This window comes from Marmota monax, unplaced genomic scaffold, assembly GCF_021218885.2.
Source record: "Marmota monax isolate L192 unplaced genomic scaffold, Marmota_monax_Labrador192_F-V1.1 WCK01_AAM20220418_F8-fsc00107, whole genome shotgun sequence".
Taxonomy (NCBI): domain Eukaryota; kingdom Metazoa; phylum Chordata; class Mammalia; order Rodentia; family Sciuridae; genus Marmota; species Marmota monax.
The window spans coordinates 5374952-5395889 of record NW_026693761.1 but is presented as its reverse complement, the minus strand read 5'-3'; the positions used below and the strand labels follow the sequence as shown (position 1 = coordinate 5395889).

Here is a 20938-nt window from a genome sequence, read left to right as displayed (position 1 = left end):
CTTAACCATTTGGAAAAAAGTTCAGTTCTCTGCTTTAAGAAAATGTGAGAAACACTAAACAGAGATCATGCATTCATTTTTCATAGCATTCAGGGTGCTATTCTGTGATCATTACAGATTCAAACTAATTATCCTGACTTTTGTCTGTATCTATATGAAATTTGTCATTTTAGAGTTAGCTTTCCAAACTTCAGTGCAAGATGAATTGCCTGTGGATGTTGTTAAAGTGGAGATTCCACTCTGGGGTGGCCTGGGATTCTGCATGTCTAGCAGGCACCCAGGGGAGGCTGATACTGCTGGTGAGATCAGACTCATGTTGAGTGGCATGGTTTTAGAGGAGGAAATGTAAGCAGGATGAAAAGACTCCAGCCAGCAAGGAATTGGTTCCACTTACTACTGAACACACTCATCAAGTTGACTGATTCATTCATGGAAGCTGTACAATCACAAGGTTTGAAATTGTTTGATTCTTTTAGATCAACTGGACATTATATTGATCAGACTTCAAAATTATCTCAAGTATTAGGTGTTATAAATTATGGCTTTAACAGGAGTTAAATAGGAGTGGGAAGAAAAGAGCTAACATTTTAGAAAGCAGGTATATCTGGGTCCTTTTCAAATAGAAGGCAGAGAAGTACTTCTGTATTATTTTGTATCATTAGGTGTGGGAACCAGTAAATGTAAAGGAATCATCTCAGGAGGATGCAGTCTGTGGGGAGAGGTTTTGTCCTAGAAACACAGTCAGCCCCAGGTGTTTTTTATCTTAGGTCCTCTGTGCCTATCACCGAGACCCCATATGGAATTCAATTTCTCCATGAATATGGAATAAAACTGATAGGAAGTTAGTTGTTTTGTGGTTGGTTGTTTTTACTTAAGATTTATAAGGTGTTAAAGTTAAACATTTTGGATGAAACTGCCTTTCTAGTAGGACAGAAGTAAGTCATCAACTTTCTAGTTTTCCAATCTGTAAGTTGACTTCTAAAGGACCTGGGAGTGGGCAGTAGCAAACTTTCTTTATTCTTTTTTTTTTTTTTTCAAAAAAATTTTGGCAGTTAACATTAGCAAACTTAGTAAATTCAGCAACATTATTCTTCCCAAATCTAAGGGGTTCTGAGTGTTGGTAGTTTAATTTACATTTTAATGCAATTCTAAAAATTTTAGAATTAGTTTCTTTGAAAGAGTCTTCTTGGATTCTGGTTGTTATTGTTTTGATATTGCAACAAGAGAAAATCAATCTCTTCATAATATTGATGAAACTATGTATGTAATCTCCTATGACAAAAGTTTTGGAATCATTAAAATGGAAAAACAGCTTCTGCCCTTTGAAATGCATTTAGTCAAAGGCTGAAAAAATCCTACTAAACACTTTTTAATGATAATTATCCTTTGCCAACTGCAGGGCTTATGTTCCTGAAAAGTGTTGTAGCTGGCAAAACCCATTGTTGTGGGATTAGTATAATCAAATTTGCTTATCATGAACATTGTTTCTGGTAGAATGAATTGTACTGGTTTGCTTTAGATCATCTTTGCATGCTGACACATATATTTTCATTTTTAATTGACACATAATGTTTAAATATATTTTTGGGGTGCAGTATAATAATTTAGAACATGTATACAATGTGTAATGATCAAATCAGGGTAATCAACTTTTCCATCTCTTTAAACATTTATCATCCCTATATGATGGGAACTTTATAAAGTCATCTCTTGTAGTTATTTAGAAATATATAATGAATTGCACCTATGCAAGGATTATTGGAGTATCACTCAGACTCTCTTCCTGCCCATCTATCATGCAGCATATCTTGTGCACCAAAACTGTGCTTCTCAAAAATGCCCCTAAAGTTACCTTACTGTGCTGTAAAACACCAGAACTAATTTCTCCTGTGTAATGGTATTTTGGTATTAACTTCTTTCTATAGCCCCTCCAGCCCTTTCCGGTTTCTAGTCATCACTATTGTATTCTTTTGTCTTAGAAGTATGTTGGTTTGTTTTAATTGATTACTTCTTATAGTTGGGAGATACAGAGTATTAGAAGATTTTGAGTTAGGGATTTTGAGGTCCATATTTTCATCCAGAATTCTCTGTGGGGAGAGTTAATGGAAACCAGTAAGTGATAGAGAAGCTAATGCTGTGGAGGGTGCCAGGGACTCCCTACCAAGAAGAGGAGGGAGCTATTCTCCAAGCATAGAGGGCAGGGATGTACTTGTTGGAAGAACACTTTAAAGGGAGTATAGTGAGGCTCCCATGGATGGTGCTGGCTGCAAGGGAGCCAGGGGTTCCAGCCTCAATCTTTCCTTTCTCCCACTCTTCTATTTCCTGCTGGCCCTTCTCATGGGTTGACTCCAGACAGTAGCCAGAGGGCCAATGCAGGACGCAGTCCCTTCGTAGTCAACTTCCTGGAATGCTGAGCATGGTGGAGAAGGGTACACTATGAATTTAAAGAGGCAAAGAGAGAATGAATCACAGAAGCATTTGATAGTACTTAGAGAGGACATGAAGAATGAGTGGAAGGATTTTCTAAAATTTCCATTCACTGATTTTTTTTATTGGTTTTTCAAAACATTACAAAGCTCTTGACATATCATATTTCATACATTTGATTTAAGTGGGTTATGAACTCCCATTTTTACTTATGCAAGAATTATGGAAGTATCACTCAGGGTCTCCAGAATGCAATTATATTCTTCCTACCCATCTATCATGCAGTATTTCTTGTGCACCAGAACCATGCTTCTTAAAAACGTCCCCCTAAAATATTCCCAAATGCAAACAAGAGTCTGGTGATATGTCCCAAAGCAGCATAGTGTTAGCACAGTACTTCTATAAAATTCTAATTTTATTTAAAAAATTCATGTAGATTTTGTGTTCAGCTTTAAAATATCCATGTTAAGCACAGGATTATAGAAATCCCACTACCAGAATCCAAAATTAAATCTGGAGTGGGCCTCCTTCCAGAATGTGTTTGATAGCTTCTCTTCCGTAGTTATTTGCTTTGTGCTGCTTAGATTTTAAAAATAGCTACAGAAAACTGAAAATCAAGGAATAGGTCAAAGTACAGAAATGTATGCAAAAATAGTGCTTTATGATTTACTTATTCATTTATCCATCCATCCATTTATTATTTTGTTTGCTCGTTTGTGGCAAATGCCTGTTCTGTGAAGAGTGTTTTGAGTACTGAGTGCCCAGAAGCCAGGGGCTGTGTGCAGGTGGCCCTCAGCCAGACTCAGGAGCAGCATCTCTCAGGCACTTTGTGTCACCTTTCTGTTTACGTGTACCCGGAAGGTTGAGAAGGTACTCAGGGTTTTTTCCTTCTTTAGCACAGCTTTCTAGACAACAAGACAAACTGAAAATATTGAACTGAAAATATTGTGTCTAGCCTGTGCTGGAAGTCATTTTCAGAAGAAGAACCATTTTTTCATACTTATTAGCAAAATCCTTTTTTTAAAAATTTCTACTCGAATCTGCAACTTGTATAATTTTTTTTAAATCAAGTTACTGTTATTTTGGCTCAATAAATATTAAAGATACAAAACATTAATGAGGTTGCTTTGGGGGTCACACAACCTGTTGGATCCATCTAAAATACTTGGTAATCAGCAGCTCTGGCATTTGGGGTATATTGCATGGATTCTGTGGGACCACTCAAGAATCTGTGGAATTTTTGTGTTATCCCACCCTGAGATTATGCAGAATATCTCCTGGTATTAGTTTATGAAGAAACTTTTCTCAAAAGTTGTCTAAGTAAGTTGTCTTTTTAAAAAGTTTTTTAATCACAATGTGTTTGCAGGGAATCAATTAATAAAAAAGGAGGAAGGTTTACTCTAAGAAGTTGGGCTTCCCATTGTCACTTAGAAGCCCTAGGCAGGAATGCAAAGGATACTGGTGTGAAGATTCTGGTTTCACGCGCGCGCGCGCACACACACACACACACACAACCAAAACCAAACCAAAACAAACAAAAAAACAACCAAAGAAAAAAACAAAAACAAAACCAAAACTACCTCTTTAAGTGACTTTTAGTCTTGAAAATATAATCTAAACAAAGTTGTTATAGGATAATGTCAGGTTTCACCCTAAGTCCCCGGGCCTAGGTTTTCCTGATTCAGAAAGAGATGTCGGAGCAGGTCTGATGGTGGCTTTGGATCCTCTGGTTTGAAGGAGGGTCAGTCATGTGGAATAATTCCATTCCCTGCAGCTACAAAACTCACCTCAAATGCTTCATGTGATGTGAAGCAGTCACCTATAAAGATGATTTCTAGGAACCTGAACAGCCACTTAGTTCCTCCTGGTGACATTGTCAGTGTTGCTGGCATGTAAAAGGGTCTGGGAATTAGATAGAGAATGGCTCAAGAGATATTTATTGAGCTGCAGGAAGAGAATTGCCTGAAAAGTATGGTCTAAACAAAGATACTTCCACAGTCGTTACAGTATTCCATTAGCCTTAAAAGGTCCATCTATATCATAGAAAGTTGATGATGTGACCTTGGCAGTACACCTAACTTTCCTGAGTGCTTCATCTGCTGGATCAATGAACTGTGTAGTATAAAATCTAAGCTCCCTGTAGCCCATTTATATGACAAATTGAAGTGAATATATTAAATAAATGAGAAGAAAAAGAACCCACCCTCATTAAACACTGTTCAGAGTCAGGCTGGGTGCTTTTGCTTATGTTCTTATGTAATCTCAGAATTTGTATTTTCCTGATTTTTTTCTAAAAATGAGGAACCTGAAGCTCAGTGAAGTTAAAAATTTTGCCAAAGTTGTACAGATCTCCAAACTGATCTAGTGAGGACCAATTAGTTTGATTTTCGGAATTATTTTCTTTCCACAGAACCCATGATGTCATCAGAGCAGTGTTTCTTCACCAGACTGAGAGCAGCGACCCTTTCCTCATTAAAGGCACACCCATATTGAATTAGCCATCTCCTTTCGGGCCATTCTTTGGTATCTCACCATGGATCCTAGATGCAGAGCCTTGTCTAGAGGAAGGCTATGGTCTGTTTTTTTTTTCCCCCCTCAAGGAAAACGTAGCCAGTCTTTGAGTTACTCACTCTGCAGGTCTCAATTCAGGAAAGTTCATATTATTGTGATTGTTCCCATAGGTCTGTCTTCGTTAAAGGGAGAATACCTCTAGTTAGCAGCTGTGTGATCACAGAATCTCAGAATAGATGGGTGCTCGAGGAGTCATCTACAGCCTCTATTTTCAAGTACTTAAAGATTCCTTAGCATTATTTTAGGATATCAATAATTTTAATAACTAACATTTTTGAGCACTTACTGCTAGGCATTCAAATAAAACTTTTACACATATTTTATCATTTGATCTTCAGACCCACACTGTGAATATTCATATTACTATTTATACATGAGGAAATTGTTGGATAAATATAAAAACCTTGTCCAGCTGACTCTGAGGGGCAGTTCTGGAATGTGAATCTTCAATGTTCAAAACCAGTGTCTTGTTTGTCACTATAGCATTTGGTTTAATGATACTTCTTTTCTTCCTGTAGGGAATATTTGTCATTTTGGAGCTTTTAAAACTTCTGGTTTTCTTTAAAAACTTCTCCAAAATCAAAGCTTACACTTGGGATAAATCAATCAAGAATTATTTCTCTTTTGAAGTCTTAATTCCTCTCTTAAATATATGACTTTTTATTTTTTTAATTTCTTCTAATTACTTATACATGAGAGTAAAATGCATTTTGACACATTATACACAAATGGAGCACAACTTCTCATTCTTCTGGGGGTACATTGTACAAAGTCACACCAGTAGTGTAATCATACATGTATATAGGGTAATAATATTATCCCATTTCACTATCCTTCCCACTCCCATACCATTTCCCTCCTCTCACTTACCTCTGCCCAATCCAAAGTGCCTTCACTGCCCCTCCCCCCATTATGGACCAGCATCCGCTTATCAGAGAAGATCTTCAGCCTTTGGTTATTTGAGTTTGGTTTATTTCAATTAGCATGATATTCTCCAACTCTATCCATTTACCTGCAAATACCATAATTTCATTCTTCTTTAAGGCTGAGTAATATTCTATTCTGTATATATACCACAGTTTCTTTATCCATTCATTTACTGAAGGACATCTAGGTTGGTTTCATAGTTCAGCTATTGTGAATTGAGCTGTTTATAAACATTAATGTGGCTGTGTCACTCTAGTATGTTGATTTTAAGTCCTTAGTGTATAGACCAAGGAGTGGGATCGCTGGGTCAAATGGTGGTTCCATTCCAAGTTTTCTGAGGCATCTCTATACTTCTTTCCAGATTGGATGCACCAATTTGCAGTCCCACTGGCAATGTATGCCTTTTCCCCCACATCCTTGCCAACACTTATTGTCCTTATTGTATTCTCAATAATTGCTATTCTGACTGGAATGAGATGAAATCTTAGTTTTGCATTTCTCTAATTACTAGAGAAGTTGTACTTTTTTCATATATTTGTTGATCGATTGTATATCTTCTAAGAACTGTTTGTTCATCTCCTTAGCCCATTTATTGATTGGATTATTTATTATTTTTTGGCATTAAGATTTTTGAGTTCTTTATATATCCTGGAGATTAGTGCTGTATCCGATGTGTGTGTGGTAAAAATTTGCTTCCATTCTGTAGGCTCTCTATTTACATTATTGATTGTTTCCTTTGCTGAGAAGAATTTTTTTTTTTTTTTTTTTTTTTTTTTTTTTTTTTGAATCCATCTCATTTATTGATTCTTGATTTTGCTCTTTAGGAGTCTTGTTAAGAAAGTCAGGTCCTAATCAGACATGACGAAAACTTGGGTTTACTTTTTCTTCTGTGAGGTACAAGGTCTTTGTTCTAGTGCCTAGGACTTTGATCCATTTTGAGTTGATTTTTGTGCAGGGTGAGAGAGAGAGGTGTAATTGCATTTTGGTACATATAGATTTCCAGTTTTCCCAGTACCATTTGTTAAATGGGCTATCTTTTCTCTAAAGTATGTTTTTGGCACCTTTGTCTAGTATGAGATAACTGTATTTATGTGTGTTTGTGTCTGTGTTTTCTATTCTGTACCATTGGTCTACATGTCTATTGTTTTTTATTGTTTTTTTAGTTGTCAATGGATCTTTATTTATTTATATGTGGTGCTGAGAATCAAGCCCTGTGCTTCACACATGCCAGGCAAACATCCTACCACTGAGCTATGACCCCAGCCCCTACATGTCTAAATTGATGCCAATACCGTGCTGTTTTTGTTACTATTGCTCTGTAGTATACTTTAATATCTGGTATTGTGATGCCTCCTGCTTCACTCTTCTTGCTAAGAATTGCTTTGGCTATTCTGGATCTCTTACTTTTCCAAATGAATTTCATGACTGCCTTTTCTAGTTCTACAAATAATGTCATTGGGATTTTAGTAAGAATTGCATTAAATCGGTAAAACACTTTTGGTAGTACAGCCATTTTGACAATATTAATTCCCAGGTTGGGAGATGTGGTGGCAAGCCTGAGCTCTGTGTTGAACTCCCTGGGAATTTACCACCTGTACTAATGGAATGAACTTGTCTTGATGTCTCTGGAATCAAGTGAGGATGTTTAGCTTCTTTCCAGACTATTTCTTGCTGTTCCAGTGAGTCATCCATGGTGACCTGTTCTATAAGATTTCTACAAGAAGGTAATGTCCTTGGCCTTTTGCTAGTTGAAGGCTCTTTGGAAGGTTTCCATAAGTGAGGGTAGTAACCTATTTTGGATGGAAATAATGTTATATGGATTTAATTTGACAAGAGTATGGGTCAAGCTGTAGCTCTATTAGTATTCCTGACAATCTGATATGATTACTTAGGGTGAAATACTAAGTAGAGGAGAAACACTCAGTTGTTGAGTGAACAGTCTAGATGCCAGACTGTGTTCCCTTCCTTGCTTCAATCTTTAGGAATTCATAGCCTAGCGGTTAGATACTGACTCTGGCTGGCTTCAGAGTTTTTGCTTTAAATCTGGGCTCAGTTATACACTTGTGCATGGTGGTGGTCAATTACTTAATCCCTGTAATTTTCACATAGCTCCACTATACTCACCTTCCCTCAGTGGCCTTGTCCATCAAAGGAGGATAACCATAGTAACCTAAATCATAAAATTTAGCATTAAATATTTTTTAAAATATAAGGTATTTAGAACTGTGCTTGAAACATTTTAAATTTTCATAGGTAATAGTTAATAAGTTAGATATCAATGGAGTTATAGTAAGACATTTTCCCAAGAATAAGAAAACCAAGAACATTCTCTATTCCCCGACGACTCTCCTTTTCTTCAATTTCCTATTCATTAGCATGAAGACCTCTTTTGCCTTAGGCAAACTGTAGCTTCCAATGGGTAGCCTGGAGAGGGTTTGTGGACTTAGGTCCTATCTGAACCAACATTGATATTTGTGCTGCAGGTCTGTTTTCAAATTGCTGATTCATCTTCTCTTGGTATAGTGAGTAACAATCATCATAAAACTGTCCTGAAGAATCTGTATAAAGCTACCAGGAATGGGGCTGCTTCATGGTGAATTGCTGGAAGTAGAACCCCCCTGGCTTCCATGCCTGTTGTAGTTTAGATGTGGTGTCAGTCAAAAGCTCACATGTGTGAGACAACGCAAGAAGGTTTGGAGGAGAAAGGATAGCATTATATTTTTAAACTAATCAGCGAACTGATCCTTGATGGGATTAACTGAGTGGGAACTAGAGGCAGGTGGTGTGTTTCTGGAGAAATTGGTTCATTGGGGGCGTGGGGTATAACTTTGTATCTGGAGAGTGGAGCTCACTCTGCTTTTTCTGATCACCATGTGAGCTGCTTCCCTCTGCTGCACTCTACTGCCATGATATTCAGTCTCACCTTGAGCCCTAAGAAATGAAGCCAACTTTCTATGGACTAAGACCTCTGAAACATGAGCCCTCAAATAAGTTTTTACTCCTTTAAAATTATTCTGGTCAGATCTTTTAGTCACAGCAGTGAAATAGCTGACTAAGACAATGGCCATATATGTTTAGAGAAACTTCTGTACAAAGTAGTTTGATGATGTTTCGGCAGTCATGAGTTTTCTCTCAAAAATTGCTCCAGTGATTGGTGGAGGAATCTCTTGCCCTAGCTAAGAAGCAAGTGGGTTAATTTAAATAATCTAATAAGGCTGGAGGATCCTTATATTATCCTATCCTATGTAATCTTGACACAAGATAGCACTGTGTCCTTGAAGGGGAGCCATTTGCAAAGGAAGACATGGTTCTTCCTAGAACTTCAAGGAATGACCCACATGCTATAGCAACTTCCACTGAATTTTGATCTACCTGCTGTACACTGGCTTGGATACTGGAGGTATCAGGTTTCATAGAAAAGTAGTTCTGAGATATGGTGACCCAACCTAGATAGAAGAGGGCCTCAGAAGCCAGGGCTCATAATCCCTTCATCTTTGCTAGATCAATATCATGCTGTCTTTTCATTTATACCAAGATGTCCACCCTTTCTCCTTTTTTTTTTTAAGTCAGAGGACCTGATGTCCTTCACTTTAAGGGAGTAGGAAGGATGGAAGAGCAGAATTTTGGAACATGTAACCTTATCAGGGAGATATGTGCTTGGAAAGCAGCACTGGCTGGTATTTACTGTCACTACAGTGACAATAAAGGACCTTCTCACTTAATCTCTGTCTTCTTTAGAGCCTGCATACTTTCCTGCATAACTTTCTAATTCTCACTTGCACTTGTCTTACTTAGGTTGAGTCTACCATTTTTGAAACATGCAGATTCTCTTTTTTGTATAATTGTGCTCTGATTTTTACAGTCTAGAAACTGCTGAAAGGAGACAGAAAAAACATTTTTATAGTCTAAAAGCTACTCAGCAGCAACAGGACATTCCCTGCTTTATCTATTCTTGCTCACCCTCTAAAAATTATTCCCCAGAATTAGTAGTAAGACTCATATCAACCTGAGAGGCTTTGATGCCAGGATGGCTAATATAGTATTGAAATCTGACAGAATACGGAGTGGATGCAAAAGTGGTTTAAATATCTATCCCCCAAAAGATAAGCCAGAGGATAATGTAAAGACCTCGAAAGTTCATGGACCACATGAAAAGATGACTTTCTAGTGATTCATCTTATTTCTCTTTAGTTAGGGCAATTTAAAGTCATTTCTTTAAGTCATACAATCCACCCAGAAAGGGGTCAAACAACCTGTACCCTGAAGTTTGAGAAACAGTGTGGTACTTGCCCAGTAGGATGTGTTAGGACAAGTAGCTACACTGCAGCGACTTCCTCTAATGGTTTTTCCTCCAGTTCTAGGTTATGGGACCTGGGATTGTCAGAGCAAGCACTAGATAAATGCTCTCTGGACGAGCAGGTGAATAGTTGAACTTGTGGACAAAGAAATGAGTGAGTCATTCGGCTGTGGGCAGGATGGAGGGCCTCCATGTCCTGTCCAGAAGGTAGCTGGGCCATCCTACATAGTTTACTGGATTCAGTGGGTAATGTAAACATGATGATATGTTCTCTTCCTTTTTTTTATAAGACAGAAACTGTGAAGAAAGGAATGCCTCCCTGTTCAGAGAAGACTAGTTAAATTGTATGATTCCCTTCTTAACTTTTAGAGTCTTAGAGAAGCATGAGTCACCCAGAGTTGGATGCTTGTCTAGTCTTCGTCTTTGTCTCATTGCACCAGTCTATTAAAGGAATCCCAGGGGCCCCTCCTGCCAAGTTCTTTTAACCATCGTTCTTGGCACAGTATCAAGTCATGCATAAAAGTTTGCCTTTGAAGCTCCTCATGGCCTTCATCTTGAACTTCTCTGTAATCTGCATCCTGTGCCCATATCAACTTCCCCATATCTGATCATAGTACTGGTTTTCTTGCTTGGGGTCACACTTCACAGTAGCTTGACTTTGCTTTGATCTTTTCTTTTAACAGAAGGTGTTTCCATGTGCAATGGAAGATGATGAATTTTCCCTCTGACTTACAATGGAACTACTTTTTAAAAAGCTGCCAGAACATTATTCCATTACTAGTACAAAATGTTAGGAGAAGGCATTTATTCTCTCAGTACTTAAGACAGTCAAAATTTGATTCTCATTGATTTAGGAGAATTAAAACTTGATTAAAATTTTAGCCATACAGGATGGGAAAACTGCCCAAATAAAAGAATTCCAAGGTTTTAGTGACTTTGGGGGGGCACTTTATATAGGAGCAATTGCTATAGAAAAGAATGTGAGATCCATATTATTGGGACAGTCCTTTGCAATTGAAGCCAAGAAACTAACTGCTTTAGGAGACACTAAAAAAGGGCTTAAGATAAAATATTCCAAGTTGCTATCTTCTTGCTTTTCCTTCCTATTTATTTTTTTATTTGCCTGTGTCATGATGTCTATTAAGACTGGGACTTCTGAGCCTGGAGTGAGGATGAGAAGATGGATGAGTGCACAGTCCTAGGAGAATATTTCAGAATGTTATTGAAAGCGAGTACAGTTTGAGAAGCATATTCATCTTAGTATATTGTTTGGCATATACAAATAGTAGCCTCAAAAGAAACAACAAAAATCTTATTGTTCCACAATAGGGAGGTGTCAATGCAGATGAGAATTATCTTTGAAATAAAAGATCCAAGTCCTAAACCAAAAGACAGGAGTCATAGAATGCTCTTGCTTTATCTTGTAGGGGGAAGATGTATTATAATGTGAAAATCTGCATATTGGATATGAGAATTTATAGCCATCCTCCTATTCAGGCTGAGTTGGTGTTTTCAACATAGCCAATGGAGGAATGGGAGAGGTCATCTAAGCCTTCGACACACTGTCAAAATATTAGTGACCTTAAACAAGGCAAAAGATAGGTTTTTAATGATCTTAATTCTAAGTTTCAGTGTCTTTGATGTCTTAAGGTATATAGCAGATGTATATTATCACCCATATTGAAAAATCATAAAACTCTTCAAATGTGAGCATCTGTACTGTCCCTTATTTCTGCCTCTGCTGGGCCTTCAGTTCTGTTCAGAAGCCTTGTTGTGTGTTTCTGGTCCTGACCTTTGTCAGTTCTAAATATGAACCATTCCCATCTCCCTGGGATCTTTGCTGTATGACCTGATACCCCTGGTTTCTTGGTGGATTATTATTTTTTTAACCTCATAAGGAAGATGGATCTACTTTGTATTCCTTCCTTCAGATTCCTTCCTCTATACAGGTGAACTTCTCTGCCTTCCCATTCATTCTTCCTTGCAGTTCTGAGAAGTAGTTGTACCTTTTTCTAAGCAAGACAAACCCTTCTATCCCTGACATACCTCCCACCCGGCACTGTCATCTCCTTTTGAGCTTTTTCTTATTGTGCAATCCTGTATCTTATAGCTCTTGTCTCTTCCTTTCTGTGGTTGGTTCCTCCTTCCCTAGAAATGGGGTTGAGCTTTACCCAGTTCGGGAAGTTCTCCATGGACTCTGAAATGCCCTTAAATTCTGCAGAGTACTTGCTGTCTCTGATTTCTCACCTCCTAGTTAGTCTATTGTGGTCTGTTTTCTTACTTTACCATCCTATTAAATAGCTCTTAGCACAGTTACCAGCATCTTCCTGGTTCCTAAATTCAACAGACACTTTTAGTTTTGTTGGCCTTTATCTTGCATGACTTCTCTGTAGCCATTGAAATTGTCTCCTTCTTTGGTTTCTGTGAATTTACCCCTGGTTCCAACATATTTCTTGCTCTCTAATCTCCTCTCAAGGATTCTCTCGTTCTGCCCATTTTCAAATAACGTTTCTCTTGGACTCTTTGGTCCACTTCTTTCTTCACACCCTATTTCCTGCGGATATTCTCATACACTCCAGTAGCTTTACTACCACTCTATTCTGGAGATTTCCAAGAATATCTATAGCTGAGAATATTTTCTCAGAACCTTGGTCTTTTAAGCTGTTTGCCATATCTCTACCTGGATGCCACAGTGGTATATGAAACTTTGATGTATAAAATGATGTCTGTTTTGTTTGAAGGAACCACCAATGACCTCAGCAAGAATCTGAGGTCACCTTGGCTCTTTTCTGACCTTTATCATTTTCTCTCATAAGCTATGAAGTACTATATCTTATTTCTTAAATATTTGTCTTATTTGTTCCTTAGCTCATGCTCTGTTGTTTATTGCCTGGGTTATTTAAGTAACTCTTTAACTGACCTCATTATTTCACTCTTGTTCTATTCTAATTCGTCCTTGGCATCTTTACCAAGGAGCACAGATCTAATGGTGGGACTTCCTCTAGGGAAATATTTCATTGACTCTCCATGGTCTATACAAGACAGCTAGAGTCCATAGTCTTTCGGCTAAGGTTTCTGTAGTCTGCCCTCTGCCTGTTGCTCCAACCTCCTCTACTCCAGCTGCACATCTCACACCCTGTGCTCAACACCATCACACTATTGTAGCCCTAGATAATGCATCTTACCTTTTTCTGGAATCTTTTGCACAATGTCTGGCCCACAGTCTTTTGTAAGTATGAAAAGGCTTTCTTCCCTGCCTGCTACTCATTGTGATTTGTCTTCATCTCTAGGGAAAATGTCTAATATGATAAATGAAGTTCTGGGATTACAATGCATTTGAAATAGGTGCTAGGCAACTCAGTGAGACCCTGTTTCTAAATAAAATACAAAATAGGTCTTGGGATGTGGCTCAATGGTCAAGCGCCCCTGAGAACTCAATCCCTGGTAACCCTCCCTGCCATGAAAAAGAATGCATTTGAAGTATGATGTGGTCCATCACCTATGTGATGAATAAATTTCTTCTCTAGCACCCTAACTATTGGTTAGCCTCAGATAACTTCTAGGGAAGTAAATTCATTACCTCCGTCAACAACTGTTAAGTTTCTAGAAAATGATGACAATTTTATTATAAACTAAATTAATTAATTAATTAATTAATTTATGTAGCTTTTACTTGCTGATGCTAGTTCTTGATCTTGGTTTTGGGCAGAAAAAGTCTGATCCTTCTTGATTATGATGGTCCTTCAAATGTCTGGATCTATCTGTACTCCTGGATCTTTTCTTCTCCCTATAAGATACCAAATTATATTAAATATTCCTCTTACCACATGACGTCAACTCTCTTTGCATTGTGGGGTTCTCTTTTACTTGGCTCCATATGGCCTGTGAATTTATGTGTTTACCAATGTGTCCACCTCAGAGAGCTTACTGGACTGTTTCCCTGGCAGCTATTAAGCTTTAATAGTGCAGCCCAAGATTATATTAGATGCCTTGGCAGCAACATCACTTTGTTGAATCATATTGACTATCTGCTAAAGTCATTCCTTGTTCCTACTTAAGGGCAGAAATCTTGCATTTCTAATATCCATCCCATTGCATTTTAGTTGAAAGTCAAATATATAAATTTGGTACTTATGCAATTTTATTTTTGTCTTACGTTTTCTCCCTGTTGAATTTCATCTTGTTAGATAAGATTGTTTGTGGATCTTGATTCTTATCATATAACTTTTTCAGTATTCTTCCCCATTTTTCTGTCTACATAAGCTTTCACAATAGAGGAAATTATTCAATAAGGTTAGATAATAATATCTATAAAAATAATAGGTACATTTCATTGAGCGTTAACTATATGCTGGGCATTATAGCTCAGCATTTCCATACATATCCCTGGTAGTTATACCCAATATTAGAAAATAGATACTATTGATACCTTTACCTCATACATGAGCTGCTAAATTGAATGTGAGCCCCTGATGGCTGCTTCTGGAAGTCTTACTTTCAATTGACATTGATTCACTCATCAATATGTTTTGAGGAGAGTTGTTTAATCAGTTATTAACCAACTCCTTTGCTTATACTAGAATCTAATAAATAATTATTTTATATACAAGATATAGTGTTTAAAAACTCCTGTTTATCTTTATGATTTTTTTCTTAACACCTTAGCAACATATAACCATTGAATAAAGTGTGTAAAGTACAGAATATTACAAAGAAGAAAATTATCATCAGCTTTATCATCATCTTACTATGCAGAAATAATCAGTATTAACTTTTTAACCTATAATATAGTCTTGCATTAACACATATATGTATATATTATATATCTGTATATATATATATATATATATATATATATATATAATTTTATTTTTCTTATGCCTCTCAATTCTTTCCTAGTGGCAATGCCCAATTCTTTTAAAAATGCAGTGTATTTTTTTCCATCTTTTAAAGGGACTCTTATACAAGTAACAGGAGATTATTATTTGGTACAATGATTATATTCCCTTTTTATATTTATATTAGTAGATCCCTCTAGCTTTTGTAAAATAAATTTGCACTGAAGAATAAGATACCTCTCCTGTTATCTATATATGATATTGGTTTGTGCAATGAAATTGAGTAATTCTGACTACTTTTTAATGTATGTGTAAGTCTATAGTATTTTATTTTAAACCATATCTTCATTTATTATTGATTGGGAAAAAAGAAATAGTATATTTTATGAACAATTATTTTTAGAATAGAGTAAAACCACCATTTTCTACATATTAGCGTAATTCTTTTTCTAAAATAGTGTGCTTTTTAGACTGGTCTATATGGACACTGGTTAAATAAATTCATACTTAGGCTTATTAATAACATTATAACTCGAATCTAGGTGGGAAAAACATATGAGCCAGGATATTTCAGGATTGTGTTAGGAGGATTTGCTCTCTGTGCAGAGGACGATATGGGGAATGGGTGGAAGAATGTGATCAAATATGGATTTTGATAATAGCAAAGTGAATGGTTTTGAGCAGGTTGTCCCTCCTCTGAGTCTGAGTTCCTTCAACTCTAACTTAGGGATGACAAGCTGTTGTGAGAATCAGCTGAAATGAAATTTGGTGATGTAACTACTGGCATTTAAAAGGTTCCTAGTAAAGGCCAGGTCCCCTCTTCCCTCTGTCCCATGACTTTCCCATCTCCTCTGTGGCTTCTGCTGTCAAAGGCAACTGGCATCAAGATGCAGTGTGCTTAGACCAAGGGGAATAACGGGAATAGAGGAGGATAGGAATAGGGAAGACTGTGGAATGGATCAAACGTAACTTTTCTGTGTACATATATGAATACACCACAGTGAATCTCCACACCATGTACAACCACAAGGCTGGGATCCTAATTAGAATAAGATATACTCCATGTTTGTAAATATATGTCAAAACATACTGTCATGTGTATCTAAAAGGAACAACAACAACAAAAATTTGCAGTATGCTTTAACTCTAGAGTTCTGTATACCTTATTATTTTCCTTAGAGGAGAAAATGTGGGCCAATGACATCATCTAGTTATTATTCTTTTATCTCTCTTTACACCTAAGATCAGTGTTTGTGGTTGTTTGGCTATTTTATTTATACTGTAAATTTTTAGAAACATGAAAAGTGAGGGACCACGATTTGAAATCTAAATGGAGGACTTTAAGTTGGGATCTGTGAATGGTCCTTCCACTATTGTAGTTATGCAGCCTGTAAGCTCTGCTTTTCTCAGGGTACAGTGGGCTTCAAGTCCTTTAATGAGAAGATGAGAATATGTTTATGATGTGTCTATCTGTGTGCTTCCCATAAGAGGGTAAAGTCTATTCATAGTGGTGACAGAGGCATCAGAACTCAGAACGGGAAATTTCCTGGGGGTCTCTAATAGATCACTAACCAACCGGGTGAACCTATTTCCTCTGCTGTCACATGGATAAAATAGGTACCATATAGAAAGTTTTTGAGGACCAAAGAGTGTGTAAATCATCTTCTGCATTTCAGTAAACATCTGTAGCTTTGTGCTCCCACTCCCTGAGATAGCAGCACCCATTCACTCTCTATGAATTTGTAGAACTGAGATTTTGATTGCTACTTCTTGCTCAGAAGAGGTTTGCAATCTTCCTTGGCCTTGAACTGCTGCTGTCAGATGAGGAATTGCTGCTTCTCAGTGACTTACACCATCTTGAGTATTCTAACATGTATGAATTAGTGGACTTTGAGAACTAGGGGTAAAAACTATGTGATAAATGCTAGGTGCCTTTATCCTATTACCTTTAGTTTTGTGTGGGGGAGTATGTGTGTGGGGGGATGGTAGAAGGTGGTTTGGTAGACATAGGTTAAAATAAAGCATTTTTTTAAAAAGGCAGATAGAACAATGGGACAATAAAGCCAGATTCTCCTTTTTTAGAGTTATTATTCTTAGAATGAAAATAGGGAGGTTTATTGGAGGCCAAGAATCCCTAGTCATTGATTTTTATTTCTCTTGCAAGTGTGGACTATGAAATTTTTCTTTGCTTATCTTTGTCACAATAATAGTAACAAAATAATAGTACAAGTTCAATAAATTAGTCATAAGTTTCCTATGTTCAAATATAAATACACCACCAGTGGAACTCCATAGCATGTACGACATCAAGAATGGAATCCTAAGTAGAATAAGTTATATTTAATGTATGTGGAATATGCCAGTGTAAACTCTACTGTCATCTATATCTAAAAACAAATTTAAAAAATTGAGCCGGATGCAGTGGTGAGCACCTGTAATCCCATTGGCTCAGGAGGCTGAGGCAGGAGGATCACAAGTTCAAAGCCAACCTCAGCAACTTAGCAAGGCCCTAAGCAACTCAGTGAGACTGGGGATGTGGCTCAGAGGTTAAGTGCCCCTGAGTTCAATCCCTGTTACTAAAAAAAAAAAAAAAAAAAAAAAAAAGGACAAGAATGGTGCTGCTTCACTAAACAAAAAGGAGATAGTGGCCAAAGTCCAGGCTCCTAAGGGGGCAGCTCCTTAGCTGGAGGTGGGGGAGGGGCCAAAAATCAAACTGAGGACTCCTCTTAAGGTAAGGTGCTCTGAGCAGTGGCCTGCATGCCTGACCTCAGTGAGGCCTCTAGGTTGCTGAGGTCTCATTGTCCAAGGTGCTCACCAACAAGGCAGAAAATGAGAGCTAAAGCTGGTATGGAGAGACCCTGAAATTCTACTTCAATTTTTATTACCCAACAAATCACCATTTTGTTTATTTAATTGTAACCTATTATAGGCTTTAAACTTTTGCCTCTTAAAGTTTTTCATGTAACACTTCTAAGTTGAACCTGTTTTTTTAATCTTTTTTTTTGTGGTTGTTGATGGACCTTTATTTTATTCATTTATTTATGCTGAGAATTGAACCCAGTGCCTCACACGTGTGAGGCAAGCACTCTACCACTGAGCCATGATCCCAGCCCCTTGAATTTGTTTTTAAAGGATCATTTCTTTTAAAAGTTAAAGACTAAATTAATATAAAGTAGATCTCTGAGTTGATGTCCCTTCCAAGGCCAGAGCATAAAATCGAAAGACTGTAGGCTCTCCAGCAACCAGAGTGTGCCAGAGCCTTCCATGGAGCTAAGCTGGTGCTCTGTGGCCAGAATGTAGAGGCCCCCAAAGAACTCACTAGAGAGCTCACTGCTTTTATTACCTCCCAGGGGCAGGTGCACAAGCCTTACGCAGTGACCTTCGACCCTACAGACACTGGGACTATTGTGGCTGTGGCAGCTAAGATCCTGCAGTGCTTTGGCTATGTAGACATACTCATCAACAATGCTGGGATCAGCTACCATTACAGACACCACAGTGGATGTTGAAGAGAGTCATGGAGACAAATTACTTTGGCCCTATTGCTCTAACAAAAGCACTCCTGCCCTCCAAGATCAAGAGGAGGCAAGGCCACATCATCACCATTAGGGCAAAATCAGCATTTCTTTTCAATCAGCATATGGAGCCTCCAAGCATGCAACCCAGGCCTTCTTTGACTGTCTGCATGCTGAGATGGAACAGGATGAGATTCAGGTGACTGTAATCAGCCTTGGCTACATCTATACCAACCTCTCTGCAAATGCCATTACCACTGATGGGTCCAGATATGGAGCTATTAACAAGAACACAGCCCAGGGATGGAAGCCCTGTAGAGGTGGCCAAAGATGTTGTTGCTGCTGTGGGGAAGAAGAAGAAAGATGTGATCCTGGCTGACTTTCTGCTTTTCTTGGCCATTTATCTTCAAACTCTGGCTCCTGGGCTCTTTTTCAGCATCATGGCCTCCAGGACCAAAAAGGAGAGAAAATCTAAGAATTCCTAATCCTGGCCCAGAGCTAGCAGCTCCAACCAGTTTGAGTTAGGATGAGAAGCAACACCTCCCCAGGCTTGACTGCTCTACAAGGGACAGCTGTGCTTGAGACTTTAGTGACAATTTGCCCTCCAGGTGGAAAAGACTGAAGAAACATTTCTCCTTCAGGTCCATGGTGCAGCCCCTGCAGAAGGAGAATAAGAACCAAACAGGCAATGAGCTAGGGGTGAGGAATAAGCACTTAAGGAATAAATATGGAGATGTGTTTCAACTCTAAAAATATGAAATAAATGATAGGAACAGTAAGAGTCATAAACCTCAGTGATTATAAGAACCCTGGATTCTTTGAATTCCAGCCTTGATGACCCCTAGAAAATGTCTGCCTTGGAATCAGATGTCGTAACATTGCTTGACCCAGTTGTTCTCGTGGTTGATGTATCCAAGACCACTTAACCCATTTGCTTTGGCAGAGACAAACCTCCAGCACTTGGGAGAGAAGGTTATATTTTTAGGAAATCATTATTCATATCCCTTTCCAGGATCCTGTGATAGCCCATTCAACATAGAAAAAGGTGGGCTAGTATGTGATGGGTTATTTGGCACATCCCAAGTGATCTTGGCTTTAGCACCAAAAGGTATTCCCTGTGTTCCAGCTGACTCTAACTACAGCCTTGGAGGATGCCAGGCACAATTCAAAGCAGATGAATTTCCTAAAGAGGCAGCAAGCAGAGGGAGACCCTTGCATGGCCCTAGACATCCTCTAGGAAAAGAGACTGGCCTGGTGAGCATAGAGTTGAAGCAGCAGCTGGCTTCCAGGTGGAGGTATTATAGCCAGAAAGAAGGCCAGGATCCACCTTTGATTTATTAAAAGTTCACAGTTGAAGTTCTTGAATGAGTCACTTCATTTAGGGAGAACTTTTTCCTATTAATGAGAGTGAAGTTGAAATGGCAGGTCCAATGTAGACTTCCCCAAGTTGAAATAAAAATCTACTAGCATATGAAAAAAAAATATAAACTAGATTGAAGATTTTATTCAGTTCATTAATTAATGCGGTCTCCAGTAAGATGTTTAAACTTGTTCAAAGCATACTGAGGAGCTACTTACAGGCTATTTAATAAAGGAATTTTAGAATATGATTGCCAGGTTAGATACAAAACTAGTCAATGACATAAACCATCACCTTTGGAATCTTATCCCCTGGATAGAAATATTTGCCTTTCTGCTGGATCAAATTCTTCAAGTCAACTTCCATCCTTGTGGAGTTGTGAAACAGCATGGTCCAGTGGAAGCCAATTGAAAGTGCAAACTACGTGTAAGCATAGCCCTGAAGAACCACCAGAGATCACTGTTTTAGATGACTTCCTGAGTTTTAGATGACTTTTCTGAGTTTTAGATGACATTCTCATTCTGTCCTTTCTTTAAAAGGCCACTTCAATATTTCTCAGTTCGCATAAGGCTCTGGGTTCAATTTTGGGAAATAGTAGCATAATCTGTTGCAAAACCTAGTCAAGGATGTGGTTTATATCATTATATATTTTAATGCTCATTTATTTATTTTTAAATTTATTTTTTTGTCATTAAAAGTTAATGCCATGGGGGCAATGGTTACAGTTTTATTTTCTTGAGTTAGTTGATATTTTGGGTACAAGATGAGGGAATATTCAGGATTGAACAGTGAACCCAATCATGATGGTCTGGATCCTTCTGCTCTGTCCTCAAGAGACTTTCTGCTTTTCCTGGTACCCTGTACTGTGCTTTAGGCAAGCAGGACTATTCATGCCCAGGCTCATGATATGTAATGTTTTTTGCTGTGATTTTCCCTTGGGCCACTTCCTTGGCTGGAAAGAGCTCTGTCAAATTTCTCAGCACAATGTAAATAACTTCTAGAA

The 20938-nt window shown here is 38.0% G+C and overlaps 1 protein-coding gene and 1 pseudogene across 2 annotated transcripts in view; both read left to right on the top strand.

The window, feature by feature from the left end:
- The window catches only part of LOC124103973 (dehydrogenase/reductase SDR family member 7B-like), a 93898-nt pseudogene extending 74517 nt beyond the window's left edge, over window positions 1–19381 (top strand).
- The window catches only part of Amph (amphiphysin), a 215199-nt gene that overhangs the window by 75107 nt on the left and 119154 nt on the right, over window positions 1–20938 (top strand). The gene's annotated exons all lie outside the window — the stretch shown is intronic.